Below are 22,063 nucleotides of genomic sequence, written 5' to 3'. Positions count from 1 at the left end.
TTCTCCTCAGTGGGTAGAGGAACATTAGTTGCCGTTGTTGTTCTGTTGGCTAGCTCTTGAATTCGACCAGACCTAGTCATGACTTGAACACTGTTTTCTGCTTTAGGGTCCAAGTACCAGTCGGCGCTCACGATTTCTCGGCATTCATCGTCAGATATATTTTCAATAGGAGGGTCCTGATATGTGTCTTCATCATCGCTGGCCCATATCCCACAAATATCTTCTTGAGGCATTCTAGTAACAAACCCAGATTCGGAACCTTCACTTGGTTGCACGGGGGATGGCACCGGTCTTTGGTTATGAAAGATTTCTTCTACCTTGAAGGGACCCACAGCTTGGAAGAGGGTTTCCTGATTATCTTCGAGAGCCCTTATGCGAGCCTCAGCTTCCTCAACACGTTCATAGAGCTCTGCTACAGCTGCTGCTAGTGAAGTCATCTTGAATAGGATTTTGAGAGGAAGAGTCTGAGCACATATTTAAGCAGATGATTTTGAACCTTATAACTTGAACTTCCCGACACATGATATGATATGCATGCAATGAATGAGACCTAGACTTGACTCTAAGTGCCACTACGAAGATTCGGGATTTTGGATTTTTGTACTTGTATTCGGGATTTGCAACCCGTTGGAAATGTTTGAGAGGAGTCTTCATTCTTCTGTGGGAGTTGACTCTTTGTACTAGAACTTGGAATATCGAAAAGGGAATATTTCGACCTATTAGAGTTTGAACTATTTTAGGGGAATTTCAACCCGTTTTGGAAATTTCGAAATTGGACTTGTAATGGGAGAATGATTTTTGTATTATTTGAAGGGAATTTCAACCCGTCAATATTTTAGGGGAATTTCAACCCGTTGATAGGACTTGGGAATATAGGGGAATTTCAACCCGTTGAAATATTTTTGGGGGATTTCAACCCATTGATAGAACTTGGAATATTTTAGGGGAGTTTCAACCCATTGAAATATTTTAGGGGGTTTTCAACCCATTGATAGGATGCGAAATTTGAACTTGTACTATTTCAGGGGATTTTCAACCCATTGGAAAATTGAAGGGTATTGAATTTGTATTATTTCAGGGGATTTTCAACCCATTGAAGAATTGGACTTGTATTATTTCAAGGGATTTTCAACCCATTGTAGAATTTAAGTTTGTACTATTTCAAGGGATTTTCAACCCATTGGAAATGTTTGGAATTTTGGACTTGAGAGCAATGGAAAGCAAGGATTTGTAGCTTGAAGATGAGTTTGAAGTTTGAATTTGATTCGAAGTTTGAACTTTGAAATGGAAAGGACTCACTTTGTATATAGAATGTGATGCTTTGAATATGGAAAATCCGACATTATGCCGCCATGGATTTGAGACATTGAATTTGGGAATTTGAAAGTCCGGCATTACGCCGCCTTGGACTTGGAATTTTGAAGTTTCGAATATAGGACTTGAGATTTGAAGGATTGAAAGTTTAGAGCTTCGAACTTGAGGTTTGAAACATGGAATGGAAAAATTGGCATCACAACGGCTTGAATTTGGAACTTGGAACTTGGAGGATAGGACTTGAAGTTTGAAAGATCGATATGGAATTTTGAGGTTTGAAAGTTTGAGTTGAAAAGTTGGCATTACGCCAATATGAGTTTGGACTTTTGAATTTGAGATTTCGAAATTGGAATTGGCAACTTGAGTTTGAGGTTTGAAGACTTGAATGTTTGAAATAGGAAATCCGACATGACGCCGTTGGATTTGAGTTTTGAACTTGAAATTTTGACTAGAAAATCCGGCATTATGACGCCGTTGGATTTGGGGTTTTGAACTTGAAATTTTGATTGGAAGATCCAGCATTATGACGCCGTTGGACTTGAATTTTGACTTGAAACTTGAAACTCGAAAAAATCCGGCATTATGACGCCGTTGGATTTGGACTTGAAAATTGAGGTTTTGAACTAGAAAACTTGGATTGAACTTGAAACTCGAAATTTGGACTAGAAAATCCGGCATTATGACGCTGTTGGATTTGGACTTGAAAATTGAGGTTTTGGACTAGAAAATTTGGATTGGACTTGAAACTCGAAATTTGGACTAGAAAATCTGGCATTATGACGCTGTTGGATTGGAGTTTGAAATTTGGAGTGGAAAATCCAGCATTATGACGCCGTTAGATTGAATTTTGGAATTTGGAATTTGGACTTGAAAATCCGGCATTATGACGCCGTTGGATTGAATTTTGAATTTGGACTCGAAAATCCGACATTATGACGCCGTTGGATTGAATTTTGAATTTAGCATTTGTGCGTGAGGCGTGTTTGAGGGTTTTGAACCAAATGGAGTGGCACTACTAAAGGACCTTAAATCGGCGATTTAGATGCATGAGGTTTAAATGATGCTCCTAGGGGTTTGGTTTCCTAGTTGGAGGCTAATTGGTTTTGGCAAGCTAGAACTCAAGGTTAGCCATTCACGCGTGCAAAGACGCCCACACAATGCACAAGTAGCACGTTGTCACACTAACATGGATATGAATGCGACATGTAAAGTTCTCAACCTAAGGTCGGTCTAAGTTTTTGTATGATGCAAGTGGTCGGCTTAGGGTGTCAAAAGGTACTCGACTAAGAGACGGATCCGGCGACAACTTGCACATCTTCCTAAGGGACGTGTGTGTTGGCAGACGGCCTCCATACTTGACATCGGGAATGTCAAGCAACTGCCAAGTTTTGGTAGGCTCGGAAATGGTCACACACTTTGGTCGGGAACCGTATGGAGAGTCACCATTTCGTTGCCCCCAGGGCTAGCCCAAATGTAGAACACATCCGTTTGGGCAAAGGTAGAAATTCATTTTGCACAAATATGGTTTTCGAAAAATGCATGAAATGCCTAGAAATTGAAATTGAAATCGTACTTGAATTTGTATTTGTAAAGCTTGTTTTTCGACATTCGTTCTCGAGGTTTGGGAGCGTCCTCCGAGGTTCAAAAATAGACTAACTCCCAACACGAAAAGTTGAGAAAAAGTGGGCGACAAGCCACTGTGAGCCACTGTCCTGGATGCAGGCAGTGGAGTTTGGAGCACGTGGCTGCGCCTGGCGCCAGTGCTGGCAACCAGTACTTAAGCAGATAAGTGGCTTGCTGCTCGAAATCTGCTCGCATTTTCGAAATTGAAATTAGAACTCCCTAGTGGAGTCGCCAAAATTGTAAGGGGTGTTTTTGACCGCAAGGGTGCTCTTTCCCTACAAGGGGGGGCGGTTTTTAGAAACCATTGAATTTTTGTACCTCGAAGGAGTCGCCACCAAACTTTGTTTAAAGTCTTGTTTGGAAAGACCGCAAATGACTCTATTTTAGGATAAGGCTTGAATCTTTGAAGCGGATGGGTGAGATCCGGGCACGGAAACGAGATGCTTATTCCGCGAGCTTTAGAAATTATTCAAGTACGTGACATAGCATTTTCGAAAGAAAAAAAAACCCTAGATTAGACTATGTGGGTTTGCATTTTAGAGAAAATAGAATCTCTACTTTGTATGGTGGTCACTTTGCTTTAAAGGTTAATTTAAAGGAACCTAAGATCGGTTGTCCCAGAAATTATCTTTGTTAAGCGTGATTGTAACCTTGTATTTGTTGTATTTAGCATGTATAGTGATAAAAGCAAAAAAGCAAATAAAGCAACATCACAATAGTAAGTAAATGCGGAATTAGTAAATACAAGACCCCCTAGAGATGGACTAGGGAGTAGGTCCACATTGCCTAGAAGGACTAGGCAAGTAAAGATGCGGAATTGAAAGTACGGAATTGAAAGTGCGGAATTGAAATTGCGGAATTGAAAGGTGCATAATTGAAATTGCAATATTGAAAGGTGCATAATTGAAATTGCATAATTGAAACTTGTACTTGGGCACATGAGATTCGAACGCCAAGCGGCTCCTTAAAATAAGTGCGCTCGACACGAATTCAAAGCCAAAAATCTCAACTTGGGAGAAGTTGCTCAACCCAAAGTATCCTATATTTGCATATAGAACTTGAACTTGAAAGTTTGAATCTTGAAATATTGAACTTGAAATACTTGAACTTGAACTTGAAATATTGAACTTGTACTTGAAATATTCGAACTTAAGAGACTTGAATCTCAAAGATCGGGCCTTTTAATGTTGAAAAGGTTAGATCTTTGATATGCTCTTACTTTGAAAGGATCCTAGTTTAGGGAAGTAGTCATGAGCAACCCTAAACATTGTGGGATCTTGAAAATTGAAAACTTGAACTTGTATATTGAAAAATGTAGTCTTGAATCTCAAAAGATTAAACCTTTAAAAGTTAAAAAGGTGTCATCTTTGATTACTCCATGTTAGAAGGTGATTCTAGTTCAAAGAAGTGATTGTAGACAACTTTGAACATCCTTGAATCTTGAAAGTTTGCATTTTTGTATTTTGAAAAGTTTGGATTTTAAAAAGATGTATGATTGTTGCAAGTGACATTTTTAGTAATAAAAATGCCAACTTTCTAATCATTTTTGAAGTAGGAAAATTAATAAAACATGATTGAATATGGTGGGATTCGAAATTACCTATTTAGGTTTAGGCAAGAATTCCTTTTAGAGCTCCCAATTGCTTAGGACTTGAAGTTTTGTATGTGTTTTTGAGGGGTTTTTTATTTGTAATTTGAGACGAAATTTCTGTATTACGACGTTGTCTCTTGTAATCCCCCCTAAAATGCTGGGAATTAGGGGGTTTTTATAGGAAAAATGAGAGCAAAACGCCAGCCATCTCCAGCGCAGCACGCAGCTGGCAGTGTAATATCCCGTATTTTACTAGATTGTAATATCCCGTATTTTACTATCAAAAATAATCTTTCTTTATTTTATCTAAGATTCGAGGACGAATCTTTCTTTAAGGAGGATAGATTGTAATATCCCGTATTTTACTATCAAAAATAATATTTATCATCTTGAATGAATACATAGTAATACTTTATAATAAATACTTTGTACCGTATTTTAAAATTAGTTTCCTACTTCCTTACAAAGTTAGCTATAAATATTATTTATGCACTTTAAATATCCACCATAATAAATTACTCAGTAAGCTTCACTTATGTGTATTACGGTTCTTTTACCTTACCAAATTAATAAATCAAATGTTGAAGAAAGTATATTGTAGTGGAGCATCCTTAACCATTTATTTTTCTCACTTGTATTTACCTATATTCTAGGAAGCTTAACGTATTTATCCTAGATTCTTAGACCTCTATCTATACTAAAACTCCCTAAGCATATCTTTACAACTAATTCCTATTTTGAAGCTAACTACATGCATTCCTAATTCCCTATCCAAATTGGAGATTTGAATTACAAACCTTATTTGACTTTGTAACAAACTGATAAGCTAGAACAGATAATGCTTATCTACCGCTAAATCGTAACTTCTATCTCTTGAACCTCTCCCTATAAATAATAGTCAGAAACCCTAATACACTAGTTTTGCAAAACAAAAAAACCCTTATACTCTCAAATACCACCAGAAAGCTCCGCAAGAAAACCTCGATCGCCGAAATTGATTTCTAGCCACTTTCGGCTTCATCGAAACACCATCAAACCACTCTTGAAACCACCGCGAAAAACACTAGTTCATAGTCCTCACGACCCTCTTCGTAACCGACCATTCCTCTCTAAGAACCGTCAATAAACAGAGGTACGATAATCAACCAAAGTTGATCTCTCGTTCATATATATATATCGCATTTCATAGTTTCACTCAACTAGGTAGTTGTAATTTTGGCGGCAACATCCTTATCTTAACCATGATCAAACCTCTCTTATTCTATTATTACTCTTCTAAAAGTCCTGATATTTTGGTAAAACAAATAAATTAATAAATAGAGTAGTAGTATTGACACTGTTACGGGTGATGTTTTCTTATATTAAAGTCTTTCTTAAACCTAGAGAACAATCACTATAATACACCCACTATGAATTATTATGCTGATAGATATATACTATACAACACGTGACGCTAATATTGGTAATATACGAAAGCTTAGGGTACTAAAAATACTAGATAGCTAGCTCCTAATATACGATGTACACTTGTTTGTAGAGTCCGTAGAGCGGGAAGATCACTACTAGTGTTCGTGTTTGTGATTTGTGAATCTAAGCTTAATAAGGTAAGTTACTATGTTCACCGCTTTGCTAAGCCTTGTAAAACATGATTTTCACGTGACAATGTGTGCTCTATGTATGACGTGAAATTCGTATTATTGAACTACGTTTCATTTATTGCGTGTTTACTCAAATATACATGTATGTCTGTATGTTTACTCTTGGATAAGTGTCCTGGAATTAAGCTATCGATCAAGACAATAATGACCAACTACATAAGACTTTGTACGTACCATCATCTAGTTGGTCAAACTTAAAAGGGATTAATGGTAATCATATATGTATGTTTGAGAGTATTCTCATGGGTCTAGACTTGGTTTGGTGGGATACCTACATTAATTACTCTGACATGTATTGGAATAAATACTCTTGCAATTAATTTAACTTTGCGAGTTCATATTATGTACGTCCAGTTGTGTGCAGGTTCTGTGATGCATGTAGTGGTAGTCAGTATGTACTCGTCGTATGGGCATGCTCGTGTTATAAAACACTAATCGCGTAAAGAGAAATACACTTGGTTGGTAAGACATCTTAGGCAGGATTCCCCTAAGGTGATGAACACATTGGTGGTATGACACAACGTGTCTTAATATTTTAGTCGGAGCTAACTAGCACGACCTAGGCTTATTCTACTCCTTTGAGTTAAAAACACTCACTGGGGGGTGTGCACACTTAAGGACTAAGACCTATTCTGGTGGTTACACCCATTAGGGTGGTAGTCTCGAACTACAATTATGGTGGAATATCTTGTTCTCTTACCTCTAAGTAATTAATTAACTGTTAATTATGGACTGAGTGCGTGTGCTTGTTACGTGCTAGCTGTGCATGAAATGTTTTTAAGATAAAATGTTTTCCAAAGTAAGAAAAAGGTTTTCGAAAATTGTTTTACAGGGTGAAGTAGTACTTACTCAATTTCCACTGATATGTGGTTTCTTTTCTGTATATATTTTTCCAATTTACAGGTATGCATGGCACATCATGAGCGACCGTTTCACAACATTAGTAGCAAGTTATTAATAACGTAGATCACCTAAAGACAATCAGTTGGGTTTTATTTAATTCAGTTTGTAACGACATTTTGGGTAGTTGATTTAAGTTATCTAATTGTGACAATGTTGGTTTATTTATAAAGGTTGGATTATTGATGGATAAAATAGCCTTACATTTGGGTTATAGCCTAATTGTGGCGGTAATACCCTTAATTTATTATTTTATGCTTCCGCTATAAGTCCTAAACAGGTATGGAAATTGGGGGTGTTATAGGCAGCGCTGGGCGCTGGTGACGTGGCATGAATGCCGCCAAAAAGGACGGAAAAGATGTCGTCCTTGTTTTGTTTTGTTATGGATGTACCTTCGTACGAATAATACGAGTTGGCGTGTAGTGTTTGCTTGGAGGTTAAGGCTCGAATTTTGCGTCTAAAAACAAGCCGTTTCGGGTTTTGAACTTCGGTTTTACGGGGCGAGGCCCGGCTTGCTCGGTTTTGTGGGTCGGTGCCCGAATTTGACTTGCCTTATATGATTTTGAGTGGAAAAGGCCTAGTAAAACCAATGATGAGATTGCCTAGAATTTTGAAATTGGTTTTTGAAAATTGTACTTTGTACCGAGTTCCGAAAGGGGAACGGCCTCGGGGATTGGATTTTGGATCTTGAATTTTGGAGATGTTCTTAGCAATTGGGATTTCCGCACGGAGTTACTCCAACCGCCTAGTAAGGATAATGGTATCGTCATCATCCCAGAGGGGAGACACAAATTAGGTGTCTACAAGAAGCGAGCGCTGCCTCGCCCAGCGAGTGATGGCTCGCGCACAGCGAGCGCTGCCTCGCCAAGCAGCTGTTGCGCTACGAAGCCAACGAGCAATGCTGCGCGCAAGCGTGGCTTGGCTTGCTGCGTTTGCGCGTGGCTGCTGCTCGTGTCTTGCTGTGCGATCACTCGTGAGGGGCGATGCTGCCTCGTGGACTCGACGGGGCATGGGCGCAAGCCCATGGCCTCGTCTTGACCCGATTGATACGCTTTGTATTTAATTTTGATTTTCAGTTGGAAAAACGATTTTAATTCATTTTAAAATTCGTAATTTAATTTTTTCTCAGAATTTAATTTTGAATAATTTAATTATTATAAATTTTATTTATACTAATTATTTTACTAAAATTAAAACCTTGATCAAATTTAAATTAATTAATTAATAAACTGAAAATAAATTAAAGGATTCAAATAATAATTTATATGAGCTTTAAATTTTAATTAAACTAGTGGTAGGCCCCACACGCGTTGCGCGCGGTGTAGTTGGAAATTTTGGATTTGGCGCCAATGGTGTTCTAGTGCTTATAAGGCCATGGAATAATACGAGTAGTATTTATGGTTTTGTTGTGCTTTAATTCTACAATAATTATGAGTAATGTAAGAAAATTACTATTTCATTACTTAATTAAAATTGATTGCACCCCTGACAGCACTTTTTAGTCTTGTAGACTTTATACTAATCCAATGTCTGCAACTGCAAGCAAGATATTAACACCAAAAAAAAAGTAGAATTCAATATTATTAACAAGAGACTGTAGAATATTTAATGGTATACAAAGAATCACCAATCTCAAGTACTAATCTTCAGTGCACTAAAGGTAACCTCCTTTTCCTTCCCTGCCCAAATCCTTACAAACTTGGAAAATGGACAAGGCTAATATGCTATAAGTCCCAACAGCACCATCGACAGAAAATGGGCATAAAGTATATGATAATTAAAAATAATACATTTAATACTAAAATCAACACAAGTTATTCAAAATTACCATTACTCCAAACTAAAACTGAAATCTCAGGAGACTCTCTCCTCCATCCCTCTCCCTCTCAGAGAGTGCACCAACGATTCAGTAAACACATTAAGCCACCTTAATTAGCTTAACCTGCACAGATATTGTTTAATAATCCCCCTTTCACCTAAACATATTTACAGCTATATTGAACATGATCCTCAGATCCTCGCCATACTCAAAAATGGAATGAGATCAAAACTGGATGTCATATACCCACTGTCATATAAAGATATGGCTAATACTCTATTACACATCAGGAATAGTGTTGTGAAGATCTTATTGAGTATTTCCTTTAAAAATAATATCATGTAATTGGAGGTTGGGTGTCTGAAAGTTTAAGAACGTGATACAATAAGCTGCAAAACTTTAGCTTTAAGCTTAACCATGTTCTCTTCAATAAGTGAAGGATCATTGTACGCTACAATTCAAACTACCAATAGCAAACACTGACCCGGAAAGAAGTTCAATTTATACTCCATTTACGTTGGAGGCCTTCGCAAATTCTTGCTATAACTCATCGGATAACCAGAGACTACAAAACAAAGAAGAAAATTGTCATTATAGCACAAAATGGTGATTCAACTGTGAAATGAAACTAACTACTAATTCGTACTATACTGTTTGAAATCTCAGGAGACTCTCTCTCTCCTTCACCCCCTCAGTCCCTCTTGGCACAATTCAATTCAGAATCAAACAATTCAAGCAAATTAAACAAATACCCACAAAACCAATTCCAAAAACAACACGAACCAATCAAAACAAAAACAAAAAAAACCACAAATCAAATAACCATCAAATGTAACCCCAAATCAAAGTGAAATAGTCGTTGATATCAGTCACAGCTGCTTTTTTACATCCAACACGCATCCTACTTTCGGTTAGATAATTAGTAATATAATGTGTTAGCTATTGATATAGTTCTTCCCACAAATTATTATTCTGATGATAATTGAGCATTTGAAACCTACCATTATCAATTTATCATATTGAGGTGTTGTTAGTATCATCTCTCAATTCATCTAGTTTACATCGATTCTCTATAAGGGGCTGTAAAAACATATTGGGACCGTATTCGACCATCTCCTTGAGTTGTTAGAGTATACCTTTAAATTGAACTTTTTTAAAGCACTATGAGAGTATTCTTCTGTTTCATAGCCATATATGTTATTCAATTGGGTATGATCAAGCCAGCTAACTTAGTGCTTTGATCTTTGTGTTGATTTCGTCCAGCAATTCTTTGTTCAGTGCAAAGAAGTAAAGAGCCAGAATCTTAATTGGATTCTTAATTGGATTCTTAATTGGATACCCATATATTCCCTGCCAAATCTCAAATATGGAAAAAGTTAGCAAGTGCATGGAAGTAGACACATTGACAAACAATTGAAACAACAATCTATCAGCAGTTAAGGTTTCTAATATTCTCATCACTGTAATACTGAAATGATCTACCTTTAGCAAGCTGCTTAGAGAGTAGCCGTGTCCTCTCTTTTAATTCTTATAATTTCCTATGCAATGCTAAAGCAGCGGGATCCTCCTTCTCTTCAGATAACAAAGTAGAACTTTGGCCATCCAAATGCTTTTCAAAGATATCCTCTCGAGAGGAAATCTTTTTCTGAGATATCAACTCGGGTAGGAGCATAACAATGTTGTATGATTGCTTGTCACGTAGAGTTGTAGGCATATCTACCCAATTGGGGGAAGTATCTCCATGATTTTTTGGATCACATAATTGTTCTATCCTCATAAGTCTTTCAACCAAATCCTTTGCAATCTTTCTTGGAGACTCAGGTTCATTTTCGGACTTTAAAGAGAAATTTCTAGATGCACCATCAGAAAGAAAAAACAAGTTACTCTCCTTGGAACTTCTAGGATAATCATCACTGGTTCTAAGCTTCATTTCTTGATACTGTTCACCTCCTTCGATTGCATGATGTGAAGAAGATTTGGGAAAGAAAATATTTTTAAAATATCCTTATTCTTCAAGTAGCAGCATATGACCAAAATTTAAAATGATAATAGGCTTTTGCTTTCTTTCTAAGGCTTGGCTAATTAAGCTTTGTAGTGCGAAAAGACCCTACAAAGATCAATCAAAAGTTTTAGGAAGATAGCAGCACATAATTGTGTCATAGTGAGTACTAATCTAATAACTCAACTAAAGAGAAAGACATGCTTCATAGCTAATTAAATGTGGCAGTTACTAATTCCCAATACACACTACACTGCAGTACAATGTTTGCACTGTTAGAATTCAGTTCATTATCATTATCAGACAGATTGTCATATTCAACAAAACATTATCATTTTTGGTTATTGACTACTCAGTATAAAATACTTAGCTAGGAGATTATTATATTCTATCAAACAATATAAAAAAAATTGTCATGAAAACAAGCTAACAAAAATCTAATGGAAAAAGCCCTGTGTTTGAAATGCAACCATTTCAATCAGTAAAGGTTCAGAGTCGCCTTGTTGGTAGAATAATTCAAACAATTGTGTCCTTAACTGATTGAATACGAAAACTTAATTCCCATGTTCATCTAGGATAAATAAACCACACACACCAAAAAGTGTTCCTAACATTAAAAAAAAAAGACGAAAAAATTATGATCCGTAAACACTACAGACGAAATTGTATTACTCGAAATCGTCATTTTAACCCAAATATACTCTGTACATGAAATATTCGACACACCAGAAGGGACATGGATAATATAAGATAGACAACACCCATTTCTCTATGGACCTCGTCATACAATTGTCAAGCATTAGTGTCAAAGCACAGGACAAAATCACAAAAGGCCAATTTTTGTACAATGAGATTCTTTTTTTTCGACAGTTTTTGCGAATAAATTTGTCATTTTATAAGTTGCATTACTAAAGAAATTTTTTTAAAAATATGACTACCATATATGTTCATATAAAGGTTTTAGACATGGTCAGAAGAATTTTTGTGTTCTTAGGTTAAAGAAGTTATTTTATCTGAAGCCAAGGAATCATAGCCTTAGTAAGTTTCAAATTCAAATGTGATAGTTAAAGATATACTACTCGTGTAGAACAGAACGATCACCCCATCACACCATATATTTAGTTTTCTACTTGAGGAACAAGTGCAACTTAGTTCAATATCAAAAGAAAAGAACAAGACATTTACCATCCTTCTATCAATTATACGACATGCATCTGCACAGAGTAGTGATGGGAAAGTGTCAAAACCAAGGCAAGTTAACTCCAAAATCCTATGCATTTTGCTCAATAGTTTCCCCTGGCCCATATATCAAACGAAAGCATAGCTATCAAAACAAATGCTATCAAGGAGAAACAAAATCAACCCCTAAGCTCATCTCCTCTGCTAGAAAACCAACGAACGAGAACGACGAGTTCAAAAACATTATACTTCGTATATACCAATTACCAGTAAATTCAACAACGCAGCAATAAACAAAATGGTACACACTCACATGACAGAGAGATGTAGGAACAAAAGTCTTAGAAAAAACACATGTTAAAGCCGGACATCAGGACATGAACACTGAACTACAATACAACCAAAGTAACATAATCACAACCTTCGTGATTCATCTTCACTTTCTCCTAGCAATACATTTAGCATCCCGATTCCCAGCTACAACACATTTTCTGAATAGCTATCAAACCATCTAAGGAAAAACATCAGCGCCTATTTTTGTCATTTGTGTTAGGCCACTGGGCACTGGTAGAAACTTAGCAACACGCAATTGTTTTATTAGTTGATCGCTTAGAAATGATGGTCGTTACTGGATAGTCATTACTGAGGCTTTCTAATAAACCTCACTGACACTAATACAGAGTGATAGAGCCACATACACAAAAGAAGCCAGTGATTTGTATGCATAGTTTCAGGTATAACACTCCAAAGTCCAAAGTATCCTGATTCATATTTTTCAATATTAAGTTGTTCAATGGCAACTATTAAGCCAAAAGTCCACAATACAGTACATAGTCATATCTGAAGGGAAAAACAATAAAAAAAGGTCTACTTGACGCATAAGCCCTAAAGGGAAGTAGTCAGAACAAAATATCATGAACCGTTTATCCTCTCTCAAGTCCCAACTCAATTACTAAATGGTGATATCTCACATGTTCTTAAAGCATTATGACTCCACAAGTAGAAACAGAAATTGTAATTTGCACGCAAGTACTTCAGGTTTTCACAATTTGCGACTATTAACCCACCTCTAATAAACCTCACTGACATTAATACAGAGTGATAGAGTCACATACACAAAAGAAGCCAGTGATTTGTATGCATAGTTTCAGGTATAACACTCCAAAGTCCGAAGTATCCTGATTCATATTTTTCAAAATTAAGTTGTTCAATGGCAACTATTAGGCCAAAAGTCCACAACACAGTACATAGTCATACGTGAAGAGAAAAACAATAAAAAAAAGGTCCACCTTGACGCATAAGCCCCAAATTAACAATCTTTTAACTTTGAGAACAAGCAACTTACAAGTTTAAGAGATCATCAACATGAGCAACACATCCGCAAGTTGAACTTGCAACACATTCTCAGGAAGAAGATCCTGCAAGAATCCTTGTGCATATTCTCGCGCCATCAACGACAACTATGAGTCTGGTAGATGAGGTCAATCAGGTATTGGAGTTCTCATGCAGCAACACATATTCTCGACTGTAGAAACCCATGTATTAGATCATGAAACAAACATTTCCCGAAAATAAAATTTCAAGAATAAACAATGCAGAGGGGCTACTGGAAATATGCATATCCTTCTCCAAGAGCTCATAATAACGTTGTGGTTCAATAGGATTGTTTTGTAGATGTGGCAGAGGGATCAAGCTACCTATCAATATCAAGTCGATTCTTTACCACAAGATATGGAAATTGCTTACATTAATGAAGGTCTTATTTGTGCTTCCAAGGTCCATCAATTATGGCCGGTCAAATAACAAGGAAAAGATCAAAGACAAATTCATCTATTCACAATGTTTTAAAAATAAGGTCGGATTCATTCCTTAGATTTTCAATTAACCTGCTTCATTTTCATATAGTTACAATGATTCTTTGGTTCAAAGCTTTTAAAAGCTCAACTCTCTATCATTTCATCAATATAACAAAGGCTTTCTCTAGACATTTCTCAACAATTTAATGATGAAGTTTAACAAAAGAAATTACACAAAAGATGAGTTGAGGAAGAAACTTAAAGATAATTATGGGGGGAAATTACAAAGTTTTCTGTCAAGTAGTGAAAATAAAGTCTTTTTTATTTGGAAAAGTGATATTGATAGTTTTTATTTAGACAAACACTACCTTCTAAGGTATATAAGTGACCATGTGAAATTTCTGCTAGAGATAGATGGAAGTATCACAACATACCTTATACTTAATTAGTTTCCGATCTCCCTCTCCCTCTCCCTAGGCTCCATGGTCCTTTTTGAGTAAGCCACCGTCGTTCCTTAGTCTGTTAATCATAACATAAGTGATAAGTGTGACTGATCTAGTCTCTCAACGGGCACATACACTTACTTTCAAGAAACAAGGAAAAAGGGAAAAGAAACATATTTTCCACAGGACTGGAGGCAATTGATCTTGAAGAACCAAAAAATATTATTTGTTACATTGTGATACCTCTATTGAGAAGACTGAACATGATGCACCTTATCCTAAAAAATAAATTAAGGGGAAAATGGAATAAAATATGACCATATCAAATTAGAACTTTAGATATCTAAAATCACCATATACCATTATCATATTGAGGTGTTGTTAGTACATTGCGGATGATGACCCAATATAATTATCTACCAACATTTGACAACAATTTCCCAATATAAATCCCAACTGAGATAAAATTGTTTACCTCAATATTCGGGCAAAAACTCCATGCATGCACACAATGTGTTTGACAAAATGTTTCAAAGAAAAATTTGACAATAATTTCCCAATATAAATGTTTACCTCAATATTCAGGAAAAAAGTCCAACTATGCACACAATATGTTTGACAAAATGCTTCAAAGAAAACAAGGAACAAATATGATTTACTCAATCAAACTAACTGGGTGATTTCTGGGAACATCAAATAAGAGAGTTAAAACATACCAACTCGGACATATGTTCCTTGATCGAGGAACAACAATACTCAACTCAGTAGGAACCAAAACACTATTGAAAATCTAATAAAACGAACAACACAAGATTCAGCACTAATTGCTTTACACCTAATATTGATTGATACAGTTAATGACTAAAATCATCACTCGAATTTACATAGAGAAAAATATAAACAGGATCCTATCAATTAACTACTCGTCCAAAATTGCAAAAAATTTCAACGCAGTTCAACGGCGGATTAAGAATAGCTAACCACCATAATTTCAACTCACTAACAACGACAAAATATCACTACGATTCTAAGAAGACACGGCTACAGATAAGATCATCAACTCAAATTGAAATATATTTACAAAAAAAGACAGATGAAATTGTAAGTGAACAATACCAGCTTCGATGACAGTAGAATTGACAAAATGATCTTGACTTTCTAGATCTTGAAGAAGAAGTTGCCATTTTCAGGGGTTCAAGCTATAATAGGACATAGAGGATGGGGGAGGAGACAGAAAGGGAAGGAAAGCTGGAGAGGAAACTCGGAGAAGCAGACATGAGACACATGAGTCACAATAATAAAAAAGAAACAGGAAAAATTAGGCAGTGATACGTGGGAAATAAGGGTTACTGTTCATAAGAGGTAATCTCCCGATTCTTAGATCTCTATCTATACTAGAACTCCCTAAGCATATCTTTACAACTAATTCCTATTTTGAAGCTAACTACATGCATTCCTAATTCCCTATCCAAATTGGAGATTTGAATTACAAACCTTATTTGACTTTGTAACAAACTGATAAGCTAGAACAGATAATGCTTATCTACCGCTAAATCGTAACTTCTATCTCTTGAACCTCTCCCTATAAATAATAGTCAGAAACCCTAATACACTAGTTTTGCAAAACAAAAAAACCCTTATACTCTCAAATACCACCAGAAAGCTCCGCAAGAAAACCTCGATCGCCGAAATTGATTTCTAGCCACTTTCGGCTTCACCGAAACACCATCAAACCACTCTCGAAACCACCGCGAAAAACACTAGTTCATAGTCCTCACGACCCTCTTCGTAACCGACCATTCCTCTCTAAGAACCGTCAATAAACAGAGGTACGATAATCAACCAAAGTTGATCTCTCGTTCATATATATATATCGCATTTCATAGTTTCACTCAACTAGGTAGTTGTAATTTTGGCGGCAACATCCTTATCTTAACCATGATCAAACCTCTCTTATTCTATTATTACTCTTCTAAAAGTCCTGATATTTTGGTAAGACAAATAAATTAATAAATAGAGTAGTAGTATTGACACTGTTACGGGTGATGTTTTCTTATATTAAAGTCTTTCTTAAACCTAGAGAACAATCACTATAATACACCCACTATGAATTATTATGCTGATAGATATATACTATACAACACGTGACGCTAATATTGGTAAAATACGAAAGCTTAGGGTACTAAAAATACTAGATAGATAGCTCCTAATATACGATGTATACTTGTTTGTAGAGTCCGTAGAGCGGGAAGATCACTACTAGTGTTCGTGTTTGTGATTTGTGAAGCTAAGCTTAATAAGGTAAGTTACTATGTTCACCGCTTTGCTAAGCCTTGTAAATCATGATTTTCACGTGACAATGTGTGCTCTATGTATGACGTGAAATTCGTATTATTGAACTACGTTTCATTTATTGCGTGTTTACTCAAATATACATGTATGTCTGTATGTTTACTCTTGGATAAGTGTCCTGGAATTAAGCTATCGATCAAGACAATAATGACCAACTACATAAGACTTTGTACGTACCATCATCTAGTTGGTCAAACTTAAAAGGGATTAATGGTAATCATATATGTATGTTTGAGAGTATTCTCATGGGTCTAGACTTGGTTTGGTGGGATACCTACATTAATTACTCTGACATGTATTGGAATAAATACTCTTGCAATTAATTTAACTTTGCGAGTTCATATTATGTACGTCGAGTTGTGTGCAGGTTCTGTGATGCATGTAGGGGTAGTCAGTATGTACTCGTCGTATGGGCATGCTCGTGTTATAAAACACTAATCGCGTAAAGAGAAATACACTTGGTTGGTAAGACATCTTAGGCAGGATTCCCCTAAGGTGATGAACACATTGGTGGTATGACACAACGTGTCTTAATATTTTAGTCGGAGCTAACTAGCACGACCTAGGCTTATTCTACTCCTTTGAGTTAAAAACACTCACTGGGGGGTGTGCACACTTAAGGACTAAGACCTATTCTGGTGGTTACACCCATTAGGGTGGTAGTCTCGAACTACAATTATGGTGGAATATCTTGTTCTCTTACCTCTAAGTAATTAATTAACTGTTAATTATGGACTGAGTGCGTGCGCTTGTTACGTGCTAGCTGTGCATGAAATTTTTTTAGATAAAATGTTTTCCAAAGAAAGAAAAAGGTTTTCGAAAATTGTTTTACAGGGTGAAGTAGTACTTACTCAATTTCCACTGATTTGTGGTTTCTTTTCTGTATATGTTTTTCCAATTTACAGGTATGCATGGCACATCATGAGCGACCGTTTCACAACATTAGTAGCAAGTTATTAATAACGTAGATCACCTAAAGACAATCAGTTGGGTTTTATTTAATTCAGTTTGTAACGACATTTTGGGTAGTTGGTTTAAGTTATCTAATTGTGACAATGTTGGTTTATTTATAAAGGTTGGATTATTGATGGATAAAATAGCCTTACATTTGGGTTGTAGCCTAATTGTGGCGGTAATACGCTTAATTTATTATGTTATGCTTCCGCTATAAGTCCTAAACAGGTATGGAAATTGGGGGTGTTATAGGCAGCGCTGGGCGCTGGTGACGTGGCATGAATGCCGCCAAAAAGGACGGAAAAGATGTCGTCCTTGATTTGTTTTGTTATGGATGTACCTTCGTACGAATAATACGAGTTGGCGTATAGTGTTTGCTTGGAGGTTAAGGCTCGAATTTTGCGTCTAAAAACAAGCCGTTTCGGGTTTTGAACTTCGGTTTTACGGGGCAAGGCCCGGCTTGCTCGGTTTTGTGGGTCGGTGCCCGAATTTGACTTGCCTTATATGATTTTGAGTGGAAAAGGCCTAGTAAAACCAATGATGAGATTGCCTAGAATTTTGAAATTGGTTTTTGAAAATTGTACTTTGTACCGAGTTCCGAAAGGGGAACGGCCTCGGGGATTGGATTTTGGATCTTGAATTTTGGAGATGTTCTTAGTAGTTGGGATTTCCGCACGGAGTTACTCCAACCGCCTAGTAAGGATAATGGTATCGTCATCATCCCAGAGGGGAGACACAAATTAGGTGTCTACAAGCAGCGAGCGCTGCCTCGCCCAGCGAGTGATGGCTCGCGCACAGCGAGCGCTGCCTCGCCAAGCAGCTGTTACGCTACGAAGCCAACGAGGAATGCTGCGCGCAAGCGTGGCTTGGCTTGCTGCGTTTGCGCGTGGCTGCTGCTCGTGTCTTGCTGTGCGATCACTCGTGAGGGGCGATGCTGCCTCGTGGACTTGACGGGGCATGGGCGCAAGCCCATGGCCTCGTCTTGACCCGATTGATACGCTTTGTATTTAATTTTGATTTTCAGTTGGAAAAACGATTTTAATTCATTTTAAAATTCGTAATTTAATTTTTTCTCAGAATTTAATTTTGAATAATTTAATTATTATAAATTTTATTTATACTAATTATTTTACTAAAATTAAAACCTTGATCAAATTTAAATTAATTAATTAATAAACTGAAAATAAATTAAAGGATTCAAATAATAATTTATATGAGCTTTAAATTTTAATTAAACTAGTGGTAGGCCCCACACGCGTTGCGCGCGGTGTAGTTGGAAATTTTGGATTTGGCGCCAATGGTGTTCTAGTGCTTATAAGGCCATGGAATAATACGAGTAGTATTTATGGTTTTGTTGTGCTTTAATTCTACAATAATTATGAGTAATGTAAGAAAATTACTATTTCATTACTTAATTAAAATTGATTGCACCCCTGACAGCACTTTTTAGTCTTGTAGACTTTATACTAATCCAATGTCTGCAACTGCAAGCAAGATATTAACACCAAAAAAAAGTAGAATTCAATATTATTAACAAGAGACCGTAGAACATTTAATGGTATACAAAGAATCAACAATCTCAAGTACTAATCTTCAGTGCACTAAAGGTAACCTCCTTTTCCTTCCCTGCCCAAATCCTTACAAACTTGGAAAATGGACAAGGCTAATATGCTATAAGTCCCAACAGCACCATCGACAGAAAATGGGCATAAAGTATATGATAATTAAAAATAATACATTTAATACTAAAATCAACACAAGTTATTCAAAATTACCATTACTCCAAACTAAAACTGAAATCTCAGGAGACTCTCTCCTCTATCCCTCTCCCTCTCAGAGAGTGCACCAACGATTCAGTAAACACATTAAGCCACCTTAATTAGCTTAACCTGCACAGATATTGTTTAATAATCCCCCTTTCACCTAAACATATTTACAGCTATATTGAACATGATCCTCAGATCCTCGCCATACTCACAAATGGAATGAGATCAAAACTGGATGTCATATACCCACTGTCATATAAAGATATGGCTAATACTCTATTACATATCAGGAATAATGTTGTGAAGATCTTATTGAGTATTTCCTTTAAAAATAATATCATGTAATTGGAGGTTGGGTGTCTGAAAGTTTAAGAACGTGATACAATAAGCTGCAAAACTTTAGCTTTAAGCTTAACCATGTTCTCTTCAATAAGTGAAGGATCATTGTACGCTACAATTCAAACTACCAATAGCAAACACTGACCCGGAAAGAAGTTCAATTTATACTCCATTTACGTTGGAGGCCTTCGCAAATTCTTGCTATAACTCATCGGATAACCAGAGACTACAAAACAAAGAAGAAAACTGTCATTATAGCACAAAATGGTGATTCAACTGTGAAATGAAACTAACTACTAATTCGTAATATACTGTTTGAAATCTCAGGAGACTCTCTCTCTCTCCTTCACCCCCTCAGTCCCTCTTGGCACAATTCAATTCAGAATCAAACAATTCAAGCAAATTAAACAAATACCCACAAAACCAATTCCAAAAACAACACGAACCAATCAAAAAAAAAAAAAAACCACAAATCAAATAACCATCAAATGTAACCACAAATCAAAGTGAAATAGTCATTGATATCAGTCACAGCTGCTTTTTTACATCCAACACGCATCCTACTTTCGGTTAGATAATTAGTAATATAATGTGTTAGCTATTGATATAGTTCTTCCCACAAATTATTATTCTGATGATAATTGAGCATTTGAAACCTACCATTATCAATTTATCATATTGAGGTGTTGTTAGTATCATCTCTCAACTCATCTAGTTTACATCGATTCTCTATAAGGGGCTGTAAAAACATATTGGGACCGTATTCGACCATCTCCTTGAGTTGTTAGAGTATACCTTTAAATTGAACTTTTTTAAAGCACTATGAGAGTATTCTTCTGTTTCATAGCCATATATGTTATTCAATTGGGTATGATCTAATAAAACGAACAACACAAGATTCAGCACTAATTGCTTTACACCTAATATTGATTGATACAGTTAATGACTAAAATCATCACTCGAATTTACATAGAGAAAAATATAAACAGGATCCTATCAATTAACTACTCGTCCAAAATTGCAAAAAATTTCAACGCAGTTCAACGGCGGATTAAGAATAGCTAACCACCATAATTTCAACTCACTAACAACGACAAAATATCACTACGATTCTAAGAAGACACGTCTACAGATAAGATCATCAACTCAAATTGAAATATATTTACAAAAAAAGACAGATGAAATTGTAAGTGAACAATACCAGCTTCGATGACAGTAGAATTTACAAAATGATCTTGACTTTCTAGATCTTGAAGAAGAAGTTGCCATTTTCAGGGGTTCAAGCTATAATAGGACATAGAGGATGGGGGAGGAGACAGAAAGGGAAGGAAAGTTGGAGAGGAAACTCGGAGAAGCAGACATGAGACACATGAGTCACAATAATAAAAAAGAAACAGGAAAAATTAGGCAGTGATACGTGGGAAATAAGGGTTACTGTTCATAAGAGGTAATCTCCCACTTTTAAAGGTTAAAGAAAGATTTGTATGTTTCCGGTTAGACTAGGAAATACAATTTTATGTTTAAAATTAGTAAAGCATGTAAATTTGTTGGTTTAAGTGGGAGCGTTTTAGTCATAAACTCTTGATTAGGTATACATTCCTTTAAGGTTAAAACAACTTGATTAGAATTAATAAGGATTAAATAATTGGTAGATTATTGGAAGCCTTGATTAATTGCTGCAAATGTTTATGTGATGCATAACATGTTCTACTAACCAGCTATGTGGGCCATTCATTGATAAATGAATGGGTGAATGGTATATTGTAAATGTACTGTTTTGCAGGTTTTGGAAAGTGACTAGTAAGGCCCAAATAGGATAGTAAATGTGGTATGCGTACCATTAATTTGAATATAAAATTGGTCTAATGCACCAAAGTTTTTAATTTAAATATGGTCTGCATACCATCAAATAGTTGTAATTAGTTTAAATTATAGCTTATCCTATTTGGAGAAAATTGTGCCTCCCATGGTGAAATTCAAGACGGACTTTCCAATCCATTTTCAAGACGGAGTTTGAAGTTGAAGCTTCAAGATGAAGTCGGGCCATACTAGATCACATTTATATCTTATGCATGCTTTAAATTATTTATTGCTTTAAATATGTCTTAATTATGCATGAGATTATGACTTGATTATGTTGCATGATTAAGGATTTTAGTTCACTTAAAATCTAATCAACATAGTAAGAGCCTTAAGTTCCAAACTTTAAAAAATTGAGTTAAAAGGTGCCATGTCAAAATAACACTTACTTGGATGACTTTTACATCAATCTTAGTAATAGTTTTCCGCCTAAGCGAAGTGTTACTTATTGATCCTAAAGGGGTAAGGTA

General features: G+C 36.1%; 1 long non-coding RNA gene across 8 annotated transcripts; it reads right to left on the bottom strand.

Annotated features, from left to right (window-relative positions):
• Window positions 1-9,125: 9,125 nt before the first annotated feature.
• LOC110802574 (uncharacterized) lies at window positions 9,126-21,147 on the bottom strand. 8 transcript variants are annotated; one of them, XR_008922497.1, is made up of 7 exons: window positions 20,935-21,147; window positions 19,879-19,959; window positions 14,314-14,398; window positions 13,429-13,608; window positions 12,090-12,200; window positions 10,388-11,012; window positions 9,126-10,255 (listed from the first exon to the last, which is right to left on the bottom strand). It is a non-coding gene; the product is annotated as an uncharacterized lncRNA (long non-coding RNA). The 8 variants fall into 8 exon arrangements; XR_008922498.1 differs by having other exon boundaries at window positions 10,388-10,755; XR_002537229.2 differs by having other exon boundaries at window positions 12,090-12,118.
• Window positions 21,148-22,063: the final 916 nt, after the last annotated feature.

This window comes from Spinacia oleracea, chromosome 6 (genome assembly GCF_020520425.1).
Source record: "Spinacia oleracea cultivar Varoflay chromosome 6, BTI_SOV_V1, whole genome shotgun sequence".
NCBI classification, from domain to species: domain Eukaryota; kingdom Viridiplantae; phylum Streptophyta; class Magnoliopsida; order Caryophyllales; family Amaranthaceae; genus Spinacia; species Spinacia oleracea.
Note: the sequence above shows the minus strand (reverse complement) of the source record. Positions and strands in the feature narration are given on the sequence as shown.